Source organism: Somniosus microcephalus, chromosome 1 (genome assembly GCF_052327205.1).
Source record: "Somniosus microcephalus isolate GS21.2 chromosome 1, FLI_Smic_1.0, whole genome shotgun sequence".
NCBI lineage: Eukaryota > Metazoa > Chordata > Chondrichthyes > Squaliformes > Somniosidae > Somniosus > Somniosus microcephalus.
The window spans coordinates 163,664,383-163,687,539 of NC_140987.1; positions in this window are offsets into that span (position 1 = coordinate 163,664,383).

A 23,157-nucleotide genomic window follows, 5' to 3' on the forward strand; every position below is an offset into this window, starting at 1 on the left:
GTGTCTGTGTTCCATTACTGACTGACATCACATGAGCTTTGCCAGCACTCTGAGGTAGCGCCTTGCTCCTCGGCGTTAGCGCCTTAATAGAGGTGTGTGTAGTGCCTGATTTAGCACTCCAATCACCTCCAGGGGTGATAGAAGCCAAGTTTGCAGTCGGAGACGATAATTAGCGCCAGGCGGTAAACTTTGCGCCCGGCCGATAATTGCACCCCAAACGGGGCGATACCGAATTTCTCCCCCAAAAGATAATAAAGGATCAATCACATTAATAGGTGTAGTCTACAGACCACCTAATAGTAGAAGGGAGGTGGAGGAAGAAATATGCAGACAAATTAGGGAAATAAGTAAAACACATTGAATAATAATCATGGGGGATTTCAACTATCCCGATATTAATTGGACAGAAGAGGTAGATAAAGGCGATAAGGGGATGGAGTTCCCAAAATGTGCACAGGACTCCTTTCTAACCCAATATATAAAAAGCCCAACAAGGGAGGATTCGCTATTGGATCTAGTAAAGGGGAATGAACCAGAGCAGATAAGAGAAGTAAAAGTAGGAGAACATCTAGGCAATAGTTCATACACTTTAATACACTTTAAGATGATAATTGAGAAGGACATAAGTACAATGAAAACCAGGGTAATAGATTGGAGAACAGCTGATTTTGAGGGGCTGAGACTAGAACTTGGGAAAATAAAATGGGCAACAATATTGGCAAACAACAATGTAGAACAGCAATGGGAAACATTTAAAAAGGTGTTCAACAGAGTGCAGAAACAATATATTCCACTAAAAGGAAAGAACAAACTAAACACTAATGAGACTTCATGGATGGATAAAACAATAAGGGAACAATTGAGGGTAAAGAAAGAGGCATACATGAAGTACATAGACAGCAGGCGAGTGCATGATAAGGGAAAATATGAAGAAATTAGGAGAGAAGTCAAAAAACCAATTAGGAAGGCAAAGAGGAACTATGCAATTAAATTATCAAGGAACATAAAACAAAATAGTAAAATATTTTACAGGCACATCAATAAAAAAGGGAAGGTTGGGATGGGAATAGGGCCATTAAGGGATAGACAGGATAATACCACAGGTAACAACAGAGAGATGGCAGGAATATTAAATAATTATTTTGCTTCAGTATTTACCAGAGAGATAGAACAGGTGGCCATGACATTGGATGATGAGATTAGTAATGAGAGAAGTGCATCTATATATATAAATCGGTCCTTCTGTCTGTCCTTCTGTCTGTCCGTCTGTCTGTCCGTCTGTCTGTCCGTCTGTCTGTCATCGCGTGTGCGTCTGTCGGGCTATGCGCTCGAAAGTTACAGGGCGTACCTACGCGCGCGTTACCTCCAAAGAAAGCTTACGCTTCCGAGACGGTTTTAAGCGTATTTACGTTTCGGCCGGGCTGAAATCGCGCACGCGGTATCCGAAAAACATTAACATTCCGCTCATTAGCATCTCATTATCCGCTCATTAGCGACAGAGTGACCTCGAGCTCGACCAATCGTACGTCGGGTTGCTGGCGTGTGCCGCCGGGCCAATCGGTGCGTGTGTGGGCGGGCCTTATCGTTCTGAACCGAGGTGAGTAGCCGCCATCTTGCTTCCATTCTTTTTCCTGCTTTCTGCGTCTTTCTTTTCAAATATACATTTCCAGCAAAATAAAATTGAATTTATTAAATTGTTTTAAAATAAATCACTCATTTGTAAATATTTTATCTAACCTGAAGATTCTTTTTCCTACCTTTCCCCATTTTTTTCTTAGGCCTGAAAGCCTGGGCCTTTCTTGCCCAGCCAGGCCCGAGCTAGGTAATTGGGCTGCTGCTAAGCTCCTCACGCGCACCCCCCCCCCCCCCGGTGTCACGTTACCCGGGGCAACGGCGTCAGCCACGAGGGTCAGGGTGCGCGCGCAGCAGGAGCAGGTGAGACTCTGTTCCGCGCTCGGCTCGGGCGGGGGGGGCGGGGCTCTCGAGAGTGCGGATCTCGGCCTTGGTGAGCGGGAAGGGTTACCCCGGCAACGGGAGTGCGGGGCGGCTGGGGCTTGGAGAGCGGGGCTCTCGGGAGTGCGGGGCGGGCTCGGAGAGCGGGGCGGGGCGGCTGGGGCTTCGAGAGCGGGGCTCTCGAGAGTGCGGGACGGGGCGGCGCGGCAGGGTTACCCCGGCAACCGGGCGTGGCCGTCTCTCAGCCTCAAGCCCTCCCTTCCTCCCTCCCCCCCTTCCCCTCCCTGCCCCCCCGCCCCGCCGCCCGCCCCCCGCCCCGCCCCCGCCCCTTCACCCTGCCCCCTCCCTTCCCCCCCGCCCCCTCCCTCCCCCCCGCCCCACCTTCCCCGCCCTGCCCCCCCTCCCCCCCGCCCTCTCTTCCCCCCCTCCCCCCGCCCTCTCTTCCCCCCACCCGCGCTCTCTCTCTCTTCCCCCCAGTCGCTCTCTCTCTACCCCCCAGTCGCTCTCTCTCTTCCCCCCCAGTCGCGCGCTCTCTCGCTCTCTCTCTCTCTCTCTCCCCCTCTCCCCTCCCCCCCCGAGTCGCGCTCTCTCTCTTCCAACAACAACATGCCCTCGAAAAAGCCTCGGCACCGCCGGGCACTTCAGCAGTTTAAAATAAAAAGAGGGGATATATTAAATAAAATAATCAAACTCAAAGAGGATAAAACCCCTGGTCGGATGGATTGCATCCACGCATTTTAAAAGAATCTAGGGAAGAGATAGCAGAGGCATTACTACACATATTTAATAAATCATTAGAAAAAGGTGTAGTGCCAGAGGACTGGCGGATAGCTAATATAATACAGGTAGACTACCCTTTAACCGAACTTCCGAAAACCGAAACCCTCTAAAAACCGAAGGTTTTTTCGTTCAGCGTAAGTCCAGCGTAAGTCGTGCGCATGACCCCCCGCGGACCCCCCCGTGGACCCCCGCCGACCCCCCCCGCCGACCCCCCCGTGGACCCCCGCCGGCCCCGACCCCCGCCAACCCCCCCGCGGACCCCCGCCGGCCCCGACCCCCGCGGACCCCCCCCGCGGACCCCCGCCGGCCCCGACCCCTGCCGACCACCCCGCGGACCCCCGCCGGCCCCGACCCCCGCCGACCCCCCCGCGGACCCCCGCCGACCCCGACCCCCGCCGACTTACGCTGAGCGTCAGCGTAAGTCGTGCGCACGACCCCCCGCCGACCCCCCCGCGGACCCCCGCCGGCCCCGACCCCCACCGACCTCCCCGCCGACCCCCGCCGACCCTGACGGTAAGTCGGCGGGGGTCGGGGTCGGCGGGGGTCCGCGGGGGGGTCGGCGGGGGTCCGGGCCGGCAGGGGTCCGCAGGGTGTTCGGCGGGAGAGTCGGCGGGGGTCGGGGTCCGCAGGGGGATCGTGGGGGGGGTCGGCGGGGGTCGGGGCCAGCGGGGGTCCGCGGGGGGGTCGGCGGGGGTCGGGGCCGGCGGGGGTCCACGGGGGGGTCGGCGGGGGGGTCGTGCACACGACTTACGCTGCGCGTCAGCATAAGTCGTGCGCACGACCCCCTGCCGACCCCCCCGCGGACCCCCGCCTACCCACCTTCCGAAATCCGAAATTCTCCGAAAACCGAAACACGGCTGGTCCCGAGGTTTTCGGATAAAGGATAGTCTACCTGTACCGATGTTTAAGAAAGGGGATAGAACATGTCCAAGGAATTATAGACCAGTCAGCTTAACATTGGTGGTAGGAATAATAATGGAATCCCTACTAAAGGAGAAAGTAGAAGAACATCTCGAAACCAAAAACATAGGCCCGTATTTTCCGATGCCTACGGGTGTGTACAAGTTGTGTACAAACCCATGGGGACATCGGAAATGCCAGTTTAAGGCATGCAAAGCGCATGCGCTGAAAACCGGTGTAACATTTGCATACTGAATTATCATTGGCTCGCAGGCATCTGTAAGGAATACCTATTATATTCACATGTGATCACATGCTGAGTTGTCATTGGCCTGCAGGCATCTGTAAGGACTGCTATTGTTTAGAAGACCCAGGGGTCCTAACTCCATCTTGTCCACATGCTGCTGTATTGATTGAGAAAACTTACAGACCTGATGCTTCATTAAAAGAGTTTAAACTGTAATACTCCGTTGTCCTGCAATTTATTATTTTTGTACAAAGTGTGCAAAACAAGACATGGTGTCAGAACAGGGATTTGAAATGGACATCGTTGGAGCTCCCTTACCTCGAATGAATTGGGAATCCTTGAACTTACATAGAGTTCAAGCAACACGTGGAATTAATGTTCTCGGGTCTGTTGAAAACAAAAGGAGAGGAAGAAAAATGCAGCTACCTACTCCTGTGGATCGAAGAAAAAGGGAGAGCCATTTTTAACACATGGTCTCTCACCACGGCTGAAGCAAAGGTACTGAAAAGTTATTTTGACCGTTTTGAAGCATATGTGATGCCCAAGACAAATACGATATTCGCTAGGTACAAGTTTCAGGAGAAAGCACAAGGAGCTAGTGAGTCGTTTGAAACGTTCGTGACTGAGTTAAAACTGCTGGTAAAAGACTGTGTATATGCAGATAAAGATGAGATGGTCAGAGACCGCATCGTGTTTGGAATACATTCAGCTAAAGTGAGAGAGAAACTTTTGAATGTTGGGTCCCGACTAACGCTGGACAAAGCTATGGTTATAGCTAGATCGCACGAGATAGCCCAAGCACAGTTGAAAACCATAACCGGCGCCACGAACAGCTCGAGTGAACAGACAGTGCACGCAGTTAATAGACACACACCAAAGAACACTGCCCAGTGAGCGTGTTTCAGAACAGAAAGAACAGCGAGAGTTCTAAAAATGGGCGACACAGACATAAAACGCTTCAAAAACTGTGGATATTGTGGAAATAACTGGCATGGAGAAAAGGAGTACTGCCCTGCCAAAGGAAGGCAACGTGCTAAATGTGGTAAATGGAACCACTTTGCTAAAGTTTGCAAGACTGTTTTTGGAACAGCAGTACACACAGTGAGTGACAGAAAAATGCCAGATAGAGAGCCAAATGCAGAGGAACTGTTTATTGATTCTGTGTCACAGAAAAAACAGATTTCAGAGGCTGAGCAAGCTTTTGCCGATATTGAGATAGGAAAACAGGGCAAAGAGCTTAAGTTTAAACTAGACACTGGATCTCAGGTTAAAGTAATTCCTCTGAGTGAGTATCACAGCTTGAAGGATGAGTGTGAGCTACAGCCCACCTCACGCAGACTGACCGGCTATGGGGGTGAGCAGCTCATTGTAAAAGGCACATGCGTGATGAAATGCAAGTACAAAGAAAGCGACATGATGTTGGACTTTTACATTATTGACACTCGAGCACCTCCACTGCTAGGTCTAAAGGCATGTTTAGACATGGACCTCGTCAAGCTAGTGCTATCATTGACAGCACCAGTTGAGAAGTAGACAGTCATGGAGGAGTTTGCTGATGTTTTCAAAGGAATCGGACTATTCCCAGGTGAATGCACTATTCACCTTGACTCAGCAGCAACCCCTGTGGTTTGCCCACCGAGAAGGATACCCCTTGCTCTACATAGCTGCCTGAAGGAGGAGCTGCAGAGCAGGGAGAATACAGAAATCATCATCCTGGAAACAGAACCGACAGAGTGGGTCAACGCGTTAGTAGTGGTTGAGAAACCACGTACAGGCAAGATCAGAGTCTGTCTCGACCCCAGAGATTTGAACAAGGCTACCAAATGCCCTCACTACCCTCTACCAATGCTAGATGACATCACACCCAAGCTAGTGGGAGCACGTTATTTCAGTGTAATGGACGCACGATCAGGATACTGGACTATCAAGCTCACAGAAGAGTCATCTAAGCTAACAACGTTCAACACACCATTTGGACGCTACCGATTTCTGCGTTTACCATTTGGTCTTATCTCAGCTCAGGATGAATTCCAGTGGAAGATCGACGAAACCTATGAAGGCCTCAACGGAGTAGTCACAATCGTAGACGACATCCTCATCTATGGCAGGAATAGAGAGGAACATGACAGGAACCTCCGTGCAATGCTACAAAGATCACGGGAGAAAGGTATCCGGCTCAACCCCGAGAAAAGCATAATCGGATCCACCGAGATCAGTTATTTCGGGCATCGCCTCTCAACTGATGGCATTAAGCCGGATCCAGAGAAAATCTCCGCCATCAAGAAAATGGAGCCGCTGAAGAACCACGCAGAGCTAGAGACAGTACTAGGCATGGCTAACTACTTAGCCAAGTTTGCCCCGAGCCTCCCCGAAATCAACGCACCCATGCGTCAGTTGCTCAAACAATCCAATGAGTTCTTGTGGGACAAACAAAATGACACAGCATTTCAGAAAATGAAGACCTAATCACCAGAGAACCAGGACCAGTTCTTGCCTACTTTAACCCCAACAAAGAGCTCAGACTACAAGTGGACGCATCAAAGTATGGACTAGGTGCAGTATTACTGCAAGAAGGAAAGCCCATCGGCTACGCTTCCAGATCTCTCTCAGACAGTGAAATCAACTATGCTCAAATCGAGAAAGAGCTATATGCAATTCTGTTTGGATGTAAGCGTTTCCACCAATACGTCTATGGCCGACAAGACATTGTGGAATCCGACCACAAGCCCCTCGAGTCAATCATGAGGAAACCACTAGCCGCAGCCCCACCAAGGCTACAGAGAATAATCCTTCAGCTGCAGAAGTACGACTTCACAATCATTCACTGTCCAGACAAAGACATTCCTGTCACAGACACGCTCTCCAGAAAGTCTCTTAGCTTCAGTGAAGGCATGGATGTGCAGGTGCACATGGTGTACAACAGCTTACCTGTGAGTGACTCAAAACTGAAGGAGATCCGAGCAGGAACAGAGAAAGATGCACAACTCACACTGCTGAGCAAATTCATACATGAAGGATGGCCTGAGGAAAGGAGGAAATGCCCTCAGAGCATATCTGAATTCTGGAACCACAGAGACGAAATGTCACAAATCAACGGAATCATCTTCAAAGGGGAGAAAATCATCATTCCTACCAGTCTCAGAGAAGAGATGTTGACAAAAATTCATGCTGGACATATGGGCATGGAAAAATGCAAACAAAGAGCACGTGACATTATGTTTTGGCCCGGAATGTGCAAACACATTGAGGACATTGTCGGAAAATGTTCCATTTGTCTAGAACGCCGCCCATCAAATGTCAAAGAGCCCATTGTGGTGTATGTGCCTTTAAGAGCAATTATGGTGTATGTGCCTTTAAGAGCCCCAGGTGTGCATAATGCCGGTAATTGCCACTTGGGCTATATAAGCCTGCGTATTGTGTATATCCTTTAGAAACCCCCCCCCAGACTTGCTTAGTAAATACCTATGAACCAACTCCTGTCTTCAGTGTCTTTACCTACACACGGACACTACAGTGGCGACGAAGTGGAAACGGACTTACCTGCAATTCGGCAACACCTCAAGGACATCGATTCCTCCAGCGTCCAGAAGACTCAAGGAAGTAAGAGAAACTGTGGTTTCACCAGCTGGCCAAGCTGGTGACAGGTACTGCGCTAATCCTTCCTGGGCATCAGGCTGGAGCTCCAGCGGCGGGCTCTACAGCTGAGACAGGCAGCGAAATCGGAGGCAAGCAATAACGGACTGGGAGGGTGCACTCGAGAGACGGCCGGCGCGGCAAGCAGGTCAGCGTTTAGACCTCCGTCGGGAACGAGTCTCCAACAATGAATAAACGGAAACCACAGTAAAACAGCGTTGTTATCGGTAGCAGCGGCGGGAAAGCGCGGGAAGCGCCATATCGTTGCTACAGAGAGAGAGAAAAAAAAAAGCGCGGGAAGCGCCATATCTTTTCTGAAATGCCTAAATCTGGTAATATTGAGGCTTTTGATGGCGAAATAGAAGATTGGACCACATACGTGGAAAGAGTAGAGGTTTATTGCACTGCAAATGGAATAACAGATGAAAAAAAAGCTTCAGTACTTCTGAACTTAATGGGCGCGAAGACATACGGGCTGTTACGAAATTTAATCACTCCAGCCAAACCAAAGGACAAGACTTTTAAAGAAATTGTTGATACCCTGCAGGAGCATTTAAACCCAACACCGCTGCTGATAGCGGAACGATTCAAGTTCTTCAAGAGAAATCAACACAAGAATGAGAGTAACGCTGATTACCTAACCGAATTAAGAAAGCTATCAAAGTACTGCCAATTCGGAGCAGGACTATCGGATTATCTTCGAGACAAATTTGTTTGCGGTCTCTTAAGTGAAGGAACACAAAAAAGACTGCTTTCTGAAAAAGATTTAACATTGGACAAAGCTTTCATTATGGCTGTATCATACGAAGCAGCAGCAAAAGGAGCTGCAGAGATACAACAAGAGACACAGGACTTCGGCACCCATAAAATGACACAGGAGTTCGGAAGATGTTATCGCTGCGGCAGATCCACCCATAACCAGAGGGACTGCTGGTTCAAGGGCAAAGCATGCAGGCAATGTGGTAAGATTGGACACATTGCACGGGTATGCCAATCTGGACAAAATAAATCCACTGACAGAAAACAAAAAATCAATAAAGAAAAGTACAGGAAGGTACAAATGATGGCGGACAGTAGCTCCGAAGACCAGAATAGCGATAGCGACTCCGGAAACAAGAGACTAAGCTGTCTCAAATTACATAATGTACTTGCCAAAGAGGATTACCAAACCATTTGGGTTACCCTCACAATAGCAGGGTCCCCAGTTAAAATGGAGCTAGATACAGGATCAGCTCTAACCGTAATAAATCGACGAGATTACGAGAGGCTATTTTCGCATATACCTCTAAAAGACACATCCATTATCTTAAAAACATATACGGGGCAGAAAGTCTACCCCAAAGGAAAAATAAGGGTGCCTGTGGTATACAATGGCAAAGAAATACAAAAGTTGTATTTATACATTCTACAAGATGGTGGTCCACCGTTGTTGGGACGTGAATGGATCAGGAAGATACGTATAGACTGGCACTCCATTCAGGCACTGACGGTGACCAGTAAGGAAAAAAACAATGATGACATCATACCTGAACGATTAAAAGACATCTTGGCCAACGCCAAAGAAGTGTTTCAAGAGAAACTAGGAACCTTGAAAGGCATCACCGCCTCAATAAAAGTGGAAGATACAGCAATTCCAAAATTTTTTAAGGCAAGACCGGTGCCATACGCAATACGTCCGGCAGTCGAGGCAGAGTTGAAGAATTTGGAAAAGGCAGGCGTATTATCCAAAATAGATTGGAGCGAATGGGCAACACCCATCGTTCCAGTCATAAAAAAACATTGAAAAATAACTCTGAGGAACAGAAAAAAATTCGCATCTGTGGGGACTTTAAGGTGACTGTAAACCCGGTCCTTCACACGGTACAGTATCCTCTTCCAAGAATAGAAGATATTTTCGCCTCACTATCCGGAGGGAAACGTTTCACAAAAATTGACTTGGCACAGGCATATCTACAGATGGAGGTTGAGGAGACCTCTAAAAAGTATCTCACAATAAACACACACAAAGGCCTGTACCAGTACAATCGACTGGTTTTTGGAATAGCATCAGCTCCAGCTATCTGGCAAAGAGCTATGGAGCAAGTCCTGCAAGGGATTCCGGGGACTCAATGCTACCAAGACGACATCCTTATAACAGGAGAAAACGACAACGAGCACCTTGCCAATTTGGAGCAGGTGCTCACTAGGCTGAAAGAACGGGGCCTACGAGCAAATCGCCCCAAGTGCGAATTTTTCCAAAATCAGATATCATATTGTGGCCACATAATTAATAAGGAAGGGTTGCATAAGTCACCTGAAAAAATTGAAGCAGTTATAAAAGCCCCAGCACCTGAAAATGTTTCACAATTAAGGTCATTCCTGGGATTAATAAATTACTATCATAAATTTTTACCGAACTTATCAACTATTCTACACCCTCTTAATGATCTTCTACAGACAGGAGTGATTTGGAAGTGGAACGAAGACTGTAAACGTGCCTTCCATAAATGTAAAGACTTAATCACATCCGAGAAAATTTTGGCTCATTACAACCCATCACTACCAATCAGACTGGCGTGCGATGCATCCCCTTACGGCATAGGAGCGGTATTGTCCCATAGATTCCCTGATGGCTCGGAACGGCCGATAGCTTTTGCGTCACGCTCATTGAACTCAGCTGAGCGTAACTATGCCCAGATAGACAGGGAAGCACTCAGCCTGGTATGGGGAGTGAAGAAATTCAACCATTACCTACACGGACAAAAATTTACCTTGCTGACTGACCATCAACCCCTCATCTCCATATTCAACCCTAAAAAAGGTGTCCCCATTATGATGGCACAAAGACTACAGAGGTGGTCCCTTTTTCTAGGGGCACACCAATACAACATTGAATACAAAGGGTCAAAACAGCATGGGAATGCTGACGGTTTATCACGCCTACCATTGCCAACGATAGAAGAGGCACCTACAGTAGACCCAGTAGAGATATTCCACTCTACCATCGTGGAATGTCTACCGGTGACAAATCCTGCCATTGAAAGGGAGACAAGAAATTACCCTACTCTCTCACGGGTCTACGATTTAACAGTGAAGGGATGGCCAGCACATGGCGAACCACTGTTGCCAGCATTCTCGCAAAGAAGAGAACAGCTGTCAGTGTGCCGAGGAACCTTGATGTGTGGATCCAGAGTGGTGATTCCACCCAAACTCCAGGATAAAGTGCTAAAGGAGCTTCACGAGGGGCATCTGGGTGGAGTGAAAATGAAGAACCTAGCTAGGGCGTTTGTATGGTGGCCAGGTATCGATGGAGACATCGAAGACGTGACCAAGAGCTGCCTAGGATGCCAGAAGGTCCAAAATGCTCCGCCACAGGCCCCTCTACATCCATGGGAGTGGCCCTCACCTCCCTGGCAAAGGGTGCACATCGACTTTGCTGGTCCATTTATGGACTCAATGTTCTTAACAGCAGTTGATGCACACTCCAAGTGGCCGGAGGTAATAAAGATGTCCTCCACCACCACGGAAAAAACCATCACAGTATTAAGGACCATATTTGCCAGGAATGGGCTGCCGGAGCAGATATGTTCTGATAATGGACCGCAATTTGTGTCCGAAGAATTCAGAAAGTTCTTAAAGAACAATGGGGTAAAGCACTACACGTCCGCCCCATACCATCCCGCCACCAATGGATTGGCTGAAAGGTTTGTCCAGACCTTCAAGAAGGCCATCAAGGCCATGGGTAATGAAGACATAAAACTTCAGCACAAGGTGGATAACTTCTTATTTGCATATAGGAATGCAACGCATATGGTTACTAACCAAACTCCCGCCATGATGTTCTACAATAGAAACCTAAGATGCCGGCTGGATTTGGTCAAGCCCAACATCCGAAGGGACGTGGAGAACCGGCAGTTTCAGGGCATGAATGAAAGGCCAACTAGGGTCTTCCAGATAGGCCAACCGGTTTTGGCCCGGGACTACCATACCGAGAAATGGCAGCCTGGAACTATCTGCACACGATTAGGACCACTGATGTATACCGTGGACATCGGAGACAGCATAATAAGGCGCCATGCTGACCAAATCATCAAGTCATCCGAAAAAGGACAACCTACACCACCACTCTATACATCTAACGATGAAGTAGAGATACCCATATCTACCTCCGATCCGGTGATACTGGAGCCCGATGAACCCGACACTGGCCTTCAAGCCGAATCAGCCTTGCCAGAAGAACCTACTACACCACCAGAAACTACTACACCCCCGAGGCGTTATCCGGACCGAGTCAGGAAGCCTCCTGAGAGACTAACTTATAATTAATTAATACAGCAATGTATATTATTTTGCATATAACATGTAATTAATAATTACTTAAAATATGATGTACTAGTTAGCTAGAAGGGGAGGAATTGTGGTGTATGTGCCTTTACGAGCCCCAGGTGTGCGTAATGCCGGTAATTGCCACTTGGGCTATATAAGCCTGTGTATTGTGTATATCCTTTAGAAACCCCCCCCCAGACTTGCTTAGTAAATACCTATGAACCAACTCCTGTCTTCAGTGTCTTTATCTACACACGGACACTACACCCATGATACCTCACCGTATCCCAGACAGGCCCTGGCAGGTCACGGCAACGGATCTGTTCACATGGAACAACGAGGATTATATAGTGACTGTTGATTACTACAGCAGATTTTTTGAGCTGGACATGCTTCACAGCACCACATCTGCAGCTGTGATCCACAAGCTAAAGGCAGCCTTTGCCAGGCATGGCATTGTAGAGACCTTAGTCTCAGACAATGGCCCCCAATACAAATCAAAAGAGTTCGAGTTGTTTGCCAAGGCATGGGATTTCACACATGTCACATCAAGCCCACATTACCCTCAAAGTAATGACCTTGCTGAAAAAACTGTCCAGATTGCAAAAACACTCATGGACAAAGCCAAAGCGGACAAAAGAGACCCCTACATCAGTCTCCTTGAGTACTGCAACACTCCGGTTGACAACTTCAAGTCACCAGCACAGCTGTTGATGAGCCGCAGACTTCGCTCAATCCTTCCAAGCACCAACCAGCAGCTGCAGCCAGAGGTCATCAGCTGCAAGCAAGTGCATGCAAAATGTGTACAGAAACAGCAACACCAAAAGAGATACTATGACAGGTCAGCTAGACTACTGCTGCCGCTGCACAATGCAGAATCCGTCAGAATCCAGGAGCATGACTACTGGAAGCTAGCAGTCATCATCCAGGCAGCTGACACTGAGCGATCGTATCACGTCTGCACCCCAGAAGGACAGGTGTACCGCCACAATTGCAGGCACCTCCTGAACACCAAGGAACAACACCGTCATTCCGACAAGAGGATCAGTGCAACAGAGTGTGATGAACAGAGCAATACACAAAACACATCATACTTACCTGAACCTAAACCTGAACCTGATTTGTTGACTGATTCAGGAGCATGCTCAGTTCCATACCACACAAGGTCGGGACGAGACGTCAAGCCTAGAGTTATCCTTGACTTGTGAACTGCCAAAGGGTGTAGGCGGATCGCTGCCCTAAAAAAAACTGTACATCGTTATTGAAACGTTGAGATGTTTTCAGTGCTAGTTAAATGTTGACTACTTATATGTTGATGCTACTGAGAACATTATGTAGAAGGTTCAAAAGTAATGCATAACGTTTTTCTTTTAAAAGAAAGGGGATGTAACATTTGCATACTGAATTATCATTGGCCCGCAGGCATCTGTAAGGAATACCTATTATATTCACATGTGATCACATGCTGAGTTGTCATTGGCCTGCAGGCATCTGTAAGGACTGCTATTGTTTAGAAGGCCCAGGGGTCCTAACTCCATCTTGTCCATACGGTGCTGTATTGATTGAGAAAGCTTACAGACCTGATGCTTCATTAAAAGAGTTTAAACTGTAATACTCCGTTGTCCTGCAATTTATTATTTTTGTACAAAGTGTGCAAAACAAGACAACCGGCACTTCCGATCTGTCAAGAGTGCTCTTGACAGATCGGAAGCCTGCCCTGGAGAATGGTCTCTGCAGGTAGAGAGTTCCGCTTTCTGCAGAACCACCGCCCGCTGAAATCACTTAGAAATCATTATGCCTGGTAAAAGCAGGCATAAGGTCTGCTTTTACCAGCATAAGAGTTTTAAAAAGTTTTTAAAATATTTTTTTTCACTCATTTATAATTTTAAAATATTTTTTAAAAAGGTAAATTTATTTTTAGCCCCGTAAAAAACCTTAACAATTTTTTTCAAAAAATTTAATTTTTGTTTAAAATATTTAATTTAATGTAATTTTAACTCATTTTAAAAATGTGATAAAAAAATGTATTTAATGTTTTAGTGTCTTTTTTCAGTGATCCCCATTCATACTTTTGACAGTTCTATCTGGGAGATTCCCTTCTTTCATTGGCTGCCCTGGCCCACGTGATCCCAGGGACGCTTGCTAACCGCATGTGCCCCTGGGATACGTGGGCCCTGCGCATTTCGACTGTGGAGAGGCCCAGTATCAGAAGTGTCCGGACCTCGGGAGCCCTCAGGTAAGTGCGGAGATTTATTTCCGATAGGAGGTATCCGCACACAGGAAGCCTCCTATCGGAAGTTACGGGCCAATAGTAATGAATAGTCAGCATGAATTTCAAAAAGGAAAGTCTTGCTTGACCAACCTCAATGAATTTTTTGAAGAGGTAACAGAGAGAGTAGACAATGGTAATGCAGTAGATGTAATTTATCTGGATTTTCAAACAGCCTTCGATAAGGTACCCCATAATAGTCTGATGAACAAGGTCAGAGAATGTGGAGTCAGGGGACAAGTAGCAGAATGGATTGCTGGTTGGCTTCAAGACAAAAAGCTGAGAGTAGGGGTAAAAGGGTAATTAATCACAGTGGCAGAGGGTGGGTAGTGGTGTTTCACAAAGATCAATGCTGGAACCGCTGTTGTTCACAATTTATATTAATGATTTAGACTTTGGAAACAAAAACACAATTTCTAAATTTGCGGATGACACCAAATTGGGGGGGTGATAGTCAACACTGAGGAGGACTGCAAAAAATTACAGGAGGACATTAATAAACTTGCAGAATGGGCATATGATTGGCAAATTGGGAACGGTAGCATAGTGGTTATGTTACTGGAATAGTAATCCAGGGGTCTGGACTAATGATCCAGAGACATGTTTAAATCCCACCATGGCAGCTGGGGAATTTAAATTCAGTTAATTAAATAAATCTGGAATAAAAATACTAGTATCGTTAGACCTTAAAACTATCAGATTGTTGTAAAACACCCATCTGGAGTGTCTGAGCTGGACTTAGAGAATGAAGGCAAACACTCTGGCCTAGAAATTCAGTATAGCCACGTTTGGGGCGCTACAGCTGGGCGTACGCTAAATTTTGCGCCCGGCGCAACTTAGCGCCACCTTCACCGATATTCAGTTGCATTGCCCCAAGAGGTTGCTGCTGCGCTAAAGCAGGCGATGCACGACTATCATTAGGCGCTAAGCCGGCGATCCGGGGCGCTAACACCGAGGGCGGGCGCAGCGCAGGTGCGTCGAGTTGCTCATTGAGGGCAGACAGTCAGGCGCCGGTCAGCTCTTAAAGGGGGAGGGTGGAATTGTTTGGCTGCCACGCCCTGCACACTGCAGCCCTAAGGCAAGGCCTGACCGCTGCTGTTTGAACTGCTCCACGCCCAGGAGAATGGAGAAGGCCAGGGAGAGAGCGCAGCGCTTCGGCGAGGGTGGCCTGAGGGTGCTGGTTGGCGCAGTGGAGCGCAAGCGTCATGTCCTCTTCCCTGAGGGTGGCAGGAGGCCGCTGCCCACCGATTATCGGAAAGCCTGGAGGGAGGTGGCAAACAGGGTCGCCTCCAACAGCGTGGTTGGCAGGACTCCAACCCAATGCTGAAAAAACTTCAACGACCTCACTCGGGTTGTCAGGGTGAGTACCCTTTCCAGTATCCTCCTCATCCCTGCATTTGCACCTCACTTTATGGCCAAAGGGACCTGAAAGCCCTAATGCCCAGCCCTCATCCAGCAGCTATGGGACTGTCATGAAAAGCACTTGCACAATCAGGACTTTATACACTGTCAGGGCTATTCGACCATGGGAGGCAGTGCAGGCAAGATCAGGGCATGCCACTGTCAGGGCTATTCGACCATGGGAGACAGTGCAGGCAAGATCAAGGCTTCACACTGTCGGGGCTATTCGACCATGGGAGGCAGTGCAGGCAGGATCAGGGCTTTACACTGTCAGGGCTATTCGACCATGGGAGGCAGTGCAGGCAAGATCAGGGCTTCACACTGTCAGGGCTATTCGACCATGGGAGGCAGTGCAGGCAAGATCATAGAAACATAGAAGATAGGAGCAGGAGTAGGCCATTCGGCCCTTCGAGCCTGCTCCGCCATTCAATGTGATCATGGCTGATCATCCAAATTCAGTACCCTGTCCCTGCCTTTTCCCCATATCCCTTGATCCCTTTAGCCTCAAGAAATATATCCAACTCTTTCTTGAATATATTTAATGAACTGGCCTCCACCGCCCTCTGTGGCAGAGAATTCCACAGGTTCACCACTCTCTGGGTGAAGAAATTCCTCCTCATTTCAGTCCTAAATGGCTTACCCCTTATCCTTAGACTATGACCCCTGGTTCTGGACTCCCCGGCCATCAGAAACATCCTTCCTGCATCTAGTCTGTCCAGACCTGACAGAATTTTATAGGTTTCGATGAGATCCCCTCTCAATCTTCTAGACTCCAGTGAGTATAAGCCCAATCGACACAATCTCTCCTCATACGTCATTCCTGCCATCCCAGGTATCAGCCTGGTGAATCTTCGCTGCACTCCCTCCATGGCAAGAACGTCCTTCCTCAGGTAAGGTGACCAAAACTGCACACAATACTCAAGGTGCGGTCTCACCAAGGCCCTGTACAACTGTAGCAAGACATCCTTGTTCCTGTACTCGAACCCTCTTGCTACGAAGGTCAACATACCATTTGCCGCCTTAACCGCCTGCTGCACCTGCATGCTTACCTTCAGCGACTGGTGCACAAGGACCCCCAGGTCTCTTTGCACTTCCCCTTCTCCCAATCTATTGCCATTCAAATAATAATCTGCCTTCCTGTTTTTGCCACCAAAGTGGATAACCTCACATTTATCCACATTATAGTGCATTTGCCATGTTCCTGCCCAATCACCCAAACTGTCCAAATCATACTGGAGTTTCCCGACATCCTCCTCGCAGCTTACCCTCCCGCCCAGCTTTGTGTCGTCTGCAAATTTGGAGATATTACATCCAATTCCCTCGTCCAGATCATTAATATATATTGTGAACAGCTGGCGTCCTAGGACAGATCCTTGCGGTACCCCACTAGTCACTGCCTGCCACTCGGAAAACGACCCGTTTATTCCAACTCTTTGCTTTCTGTCCGCCAACCAGTTCTCTATCCAAGTCAATACCTTGCCCCCAATCCCATGTGCCTTAATTTTGCACGCTAATCTCTTGTGTGGGACCTTATCGAAAGCCTTCTGAAAGTCCAAATACACCACATCCACTAGTTCTCCCTTATCTATTTTACCAGTTACATCCTCAAAAAATTCCAGTAGATTAGTCAAGCATGATTTACCTTTTGTAAATCCATGTTGACTTTGTCCGATCCTGTCACTGCTTTCCAAGTGCTCTGCTATTACATCTTTTATAATAGACTCTAGCATTTTCCCCACTACCGATGTCAGGCTTACCGGTCTATAATTCCCTGCTTTTTCTCTACCACCTTTTTTGAATAGTGGGGTAACATTAGCTACCCTCCAATCCATGGGTACCATTCCAGAGTCAATCGAGTTCTGGAAGATGATCAGTAATGCATCTACTATCTCTAGGGCCACTTCCTTAAGTACCCTGGGATGTAGATTATCAGGCCCTGGGGATTTATCAGCCTTCAATCCCATCAATTTCCCTAACACCATTTCCCTACAAATACTGATTTCTTTCAGTTCCTCCCTCTCATTAGACGCTATGTTCCATGACATCTCAGGGAGGTTATTTGTGTCCTCCTTTGTGAAGACAGAACCAAAATATGCTAGCTTACTCTCATATTCTATTTTCCCTTTCTTAATTAATCCCTTTGTCCTCCTTTGTTGACTCCTAAACTGCTCCCAATCCTCAGGATTATTGCTTTTTCTAGCCAATTTATATGTCCTCTCCTTGGACCTTATGCTATCCCTAATTTCCCTTGTTAGCCACGGTTGAGTCACCTTTTTTGTTTATTTTTACGCCAAACTGGGATGAACAAATTCTGTAGCTCATCCATTTGGTCTTTGAATGTTTGCCATTGCCTATCCACCGTCAACGCTTTGAGCGCCATTCCCCACTCAATCCTACCCAACTCGCTCCTCAGACCATCGTAGTTTCCTTTATTTAAATTGAGGACCCTTGTCTCTGAGTCAACTACTTCATTCTCCATCTTAATGAAGAATTCGATCATATTATGATCGCTCTGACCCAAGGGGCCTCGTACAACAAGATTGCTAATTAATCCTTTCTCGTTGCATAATACCCAGTCTAAGATGGCCTCATCTCTGGTTGGTTCCTTGACATATTGGACCAGGAAACCATCCCGTAAACACTCCAGGAATTCCTCCTCCACAGTATTGTTACTAATTTGGTTGGCCCAATCTATATGTAGATTAAAGTCATCCATGATGACTGTCATAGAGTCATAGAGTCATAGAGTTTTACAGCACAGAAAGAGGCCCTTCGGCCCATCGTGTCTGCGCCGCCCATCCATCCCTGTCCAGTCTAATCCCATTTTCCAGCATTTGGTCCATAGCCTTGTATGCAATGGCATTTCAAGTGCTCATCCAAATGCTTCTTGACTGTTGTGAGGGTTCCTGCCTCTACCACCCTTTCAGGCATTGAGTTCCACATTCCAACCACCCTCTGGGTGAAAAAGTTCCTCCTCAAATCCCCTCTAAATCTCCTGCCCCTTACCCTGAATCTATGCCCCCTTGTTATTGACCCCCCTACTAAGGGGAAAAGTTCCTCTTTGTCTACCCTATCTATGCCCCTCATCATTTTGTACACCTCAATCAGGTCCCCCCTCAGCCTTCTTTGCTCCAAGGAAAACAACCCCAGCCTGTCCAGCCTCTCTTCATAGCTGAGGCGCTCCATCCCAGGTAACATCCTGGTGAATCTTCTCTGCACCCTCTCCAAAGCAATCACATCCTTCCTATAGTGAGGCGACCAGAACTGCACACAGTACTCCAGCTGTGGCCTCACCAGCGTTTTGTACAGTTCCATCATAACCTCCCTGCTCTTATATTCTATGCCTCGGCTAATGAAGGCAAGTATCCCATATGCCTTTTTAACCACCTTATCTACCTGTTCCGCTGCCTTCAGGGATCTATGTACATGTACACCAAGGTCCCTCTGACCCTCTGTACTTCCTAGGGTCCTACCACTCATTGTGTATTCCCTTGCCTTATTTGTCCGTCCAAAATGCATCACCTCGCACTTTTCAGGGTTAAATTCCATTTGCCACTTTTCCGCCCATCTGACCAACCCGTTTATATCGTCCTGTAGCCTGAGGCTTTCCTCCTCACAATTTACCACCCCACCAATTTTCGTGTCATCTGCGAACTTACTGATCATACCTTTTACATTCTCATCCAAATCATTTATGTAGATCACAAACAACAAGGGACCCAGCACCGATCCCTGAGGTACCCCACTGGACACAGGCTTCCAGTCACAAAAGCAACCTTCGACCATCACCCTCTGCCTCCTGCCACTCAGCCAGTTTAGGATCCAACGCGCCAAGGCACCCTGGATCCCATGGGCTCTTACCTTCTTGACCAGTCTCCTATGCGGGACTTTGTCAAAAGCTTTACTGAAGTCCATGTAAACCACATCCACAGCATTTCCCTCATCCACCCCCCTAGTCACCCCCTCGAAAAATTCAATCAGATTTGTCAGACATGATTTACCCTTGACAAAGCCATGCTGACTATCCCCGATTAATCCTTGCCTCTCCAAGTGGAGACTAATTTTGTCCCTCAGAATTTTTTCCAATAATTTCCCTACCACAGATGTTAGGCTCACTGGCCTGTAATTCCCTGGTTTATCCCTGCTACCCTTCTTGAATAATGGTACTACGTTAGCTGTTCTCCAGTCCTCTGGTACATCCCCTGTGGCCAGAGAGGTTCTGAAAATTTGTGTCAGAGCCCCTGCAATCTCCTCCTTTGCCTCCCACAGCAGCCTGGGATACATCTCGTCTGGGCCTGGGGATTTATCCACTTTTTGGCCTGCTAAAACCGCTAGCACCTCCTCCCTCTCGATGCTAATATGTTCAAGTATGTCACAGCCCCCTTGCCCGATTTCTATGTCTGCATCGTCTTTCTCCATAGTGAACACAGATGCAAAAAATTCATTTAAAACCCCGCCTACATCATCTGGCTCTACACACAGATTGCCACTTTGGTCCCTAATGGGCCCTACCCTTTCCCTGGTTATCCTCTTGCCCTTAATATACTTATAAAACATCTTAGGATTTTCCTTTATTTTGCTCGCCAGTGTTATTTCATGGCCCCTCCTCGCCCTCCTAATTTCTTTTTTAAGTATGCCCCTGCATTTTTTATACTCCTCTAGGGCTTCTTCCGTCTTTAGTCTTTTGTAACTGCCAAAAGCCCCCCTTTTATTTCTAATGCATTTTTGTATATCCCTTGTCATCCAAGGTTCCCTTTGCTTGTTGGTCCCACCCTTGACCTTTACAGGAACATGTTGGCGTTGTACTCTCTCTATTTCCCTTCTGAAAGTCTCCCACTGTTTTGATGCGGATTTTCCTATAAGTAGCTGCTCCCAGTCCAATTTGGCCAGATCCTGCCTTATCATATTAAAATCGGCCTTCCCCCAATTTAGAACCCTTATTTCCGGGCCGTCTTTGTCTTTTTCCATGACCACCTTAAATCTCACCGAATTGTGGTCACTGTCGCCAAAATGCTCTCCTACTAACACTTCCACCACTTGCCCGGCTACATTCCCCAGAATTAGGTCCAGTACCGCCCCCTCTCTTGTAGGACTTTCTACATGTTGGCTCAAAAAGCTCTCCTGGATGCACTTTAAGAATTCTGCACCCTCTAAGCCTTTCACACTCTGACTATCCCAATTTATATTGGGGAAGTTGAAATCCCCCACTATTATTACCCTATTATTTTCGCACTTTTCTGAGATTTGCCTACATATCTGTTCCTCTATCTCCCCCTGACTGTTTGGGGGCCTATAGTACACTCCCAGCAAAGTGCTTGCCCCCTTTTTGTTTTTAAGTTCTACCCATATGGCCTCATTAGAGGAACCCGCTAATATATCATCCCTCCTTACAGCAGTAATTGACTCCTTAATTAATATTGCAACACCCCCTCCCCTTTTACACCCCCCTCTGTCTCGCCTGAAGATTCTATACCCCGGAATATTGAGCTGCCAGTCCTGACCCTCCCTCAACCATGTCTCCGTGATAGCAACAATATCGTACTCCCATGTGTTCAACAACAACTTCACTTCATCCACCTTATTTGCAAGACTCCTTGCATTAAAATAAATGCCTTCCAGCCCTGCCATATTCTCTTTTGCCTTCACATATTTGCTTTGCCTTCCCAGCTGACTTGTTTTTCCCTCTGTATTTGGCTGTAAATCACCCCCTACCATAGCTCCACTCTGTACCCCATCCCCCTGCCAAGTTAGTTTAAACCCCCCCCAGCAGTGCTAGCAAACCTCCCCGCAAGGATATTGGTTCCCCTCTGGTTCAGGTGTAAACCGTCCGACTTGTACAAGTCCCACCTTTCCCAGAAGCAGACCCAGTGATCCAGGAAACTAAAGCCCTCCCCCCTGCACCATCCCTTTAGCCACGCATTCATCTGTTCTATCTTCCTATTTCTATACTTACTAGCACGTGGCACTGGGAGTAATCCAGAGATTACAACCCTTGAGGTCCTGCTCTTTAATCCTTCACCTAGCTCCCTAAATTCTTGCTGCAGGACCTCATCCCTCTTTTTACCTATGTCGTTGGTACCAATGTGGACCACGACCACTGGCTGTTCACCCTCCCCCTCCAGAATGCCCTGCAGCCGCTCAGTGACATCCTTGACCCTGGCACCAGGGAGGCAACAAACCATCCTGGATTCACGTCTACGGCCACAGAAACGCCTATCTGTTCCCCTTACTATAGAATCCCCTACCACTATTGCTCTCCCACTCTTTTTCCCCCCTTCCTGGGCAGCAGGAGCACCGCCAGTGCCAGGAAGTTGGCTGCTGCTGCCTTCCCCTGGTGAGTCATCCCCCTCAACAGTATCCAAAGCGGTATACTTGTTTGAAAGGGGGATGTCCGCAGGGGTTCCCTGCACTACCTGCCTGCCTTTGTTGCTCCGCCTGATGGTCACCCCCTGTGCTGCCCTACCCTGAGGCGTGAACAACTCGCTAAACGTGCTATCCACGAGCCTCTCAGCATCGCGTATGCTCCAAAATTCATCCACCCGCAGCTCGAGCGCCACAATGCGGTCTACAAGTAGCTGCAGCTGGATGCATTTCCCGCACACATGGTCGCCAGGGACACTGGCAGCGTCCCTGATTTCCCACATAGAGCAGGAGGAGCAGAACACGGGTCTGAGCTCTCCTGCCATGACTTACTCCTTTAATTAATCTAAAAATTTATTCAATACCCCAGTTACAGGTATACTCTAGGGCGCTTTATTTACCAACTGTCCTCACCACAACAGAGCCCCTAGAAATTTAACACCACAGAATTCAAGCTTGTAATGAAAAGAGAGAAATACTCATCAACCAATCACTTACCTGCTCCCTGGTGACGTCACACCCCGATTACTTTTTACCTCCCTGCAACTACCGAGCTCGCAGACTGGAGTTTGGTAGGCCTCTCCTGGCCTCGCCGCCGCCGAGTCTCCCACAGGTCCCGCCTCTTGCTGCCTGCCGCCGCTGCTCTGAGGTCTCTCCTGGCCTCGCTGCCGCGTCTCCCACAGGTCCCGCCTCTCGCTGCCTGCCGCCGCTGCTCTGAGGCCTCTCCTGGCCTCGCTGCCGCGTCTCCCACAGGTCCCGCCTCTCGCTGCCTGCCGCCGCTGCTCTGAGGCCTCTCCTGGCCTCGCTGCCGCTTTTATTGCCCTTATTGCACGCTTCTTTAGTTTCCCTTTTAATGCCATCCCCAACCTTCACTTTACTGTTTGGAGGTCTATATACCACTCCCACTAATGTTTTTTTCCCCTTAGTATTTCTCAATTCTACCCATACAGATTCCACATCATCAGAGCTAATATCCTTCATTACAATTGTATTAATCCCTTCTTTAACCAGTAATGCTACCCCACCTCCCTTTCCTTTTTGCCTATCTTTCCTGAATATCGAATACCCCTGGATGTTGAGTTCCCAGTCTTGGCCATCTTTGAGCCACGTTTCTGTAATCCCAACCAAATCGTATTCGTTTACCTCTATTTGCGCAGCCAATTCATCCACCTTATTACAAATGCTCCTCGCATTAAGACACAAAGCCTTCAGGCTTGTTTTTTTAACGCTCTTAAACTTATTAGAATTATTATTTACTGTGGCCACGTTTGATTTAATTAATTGATTTCTCTGACTGCCACATTTGTTT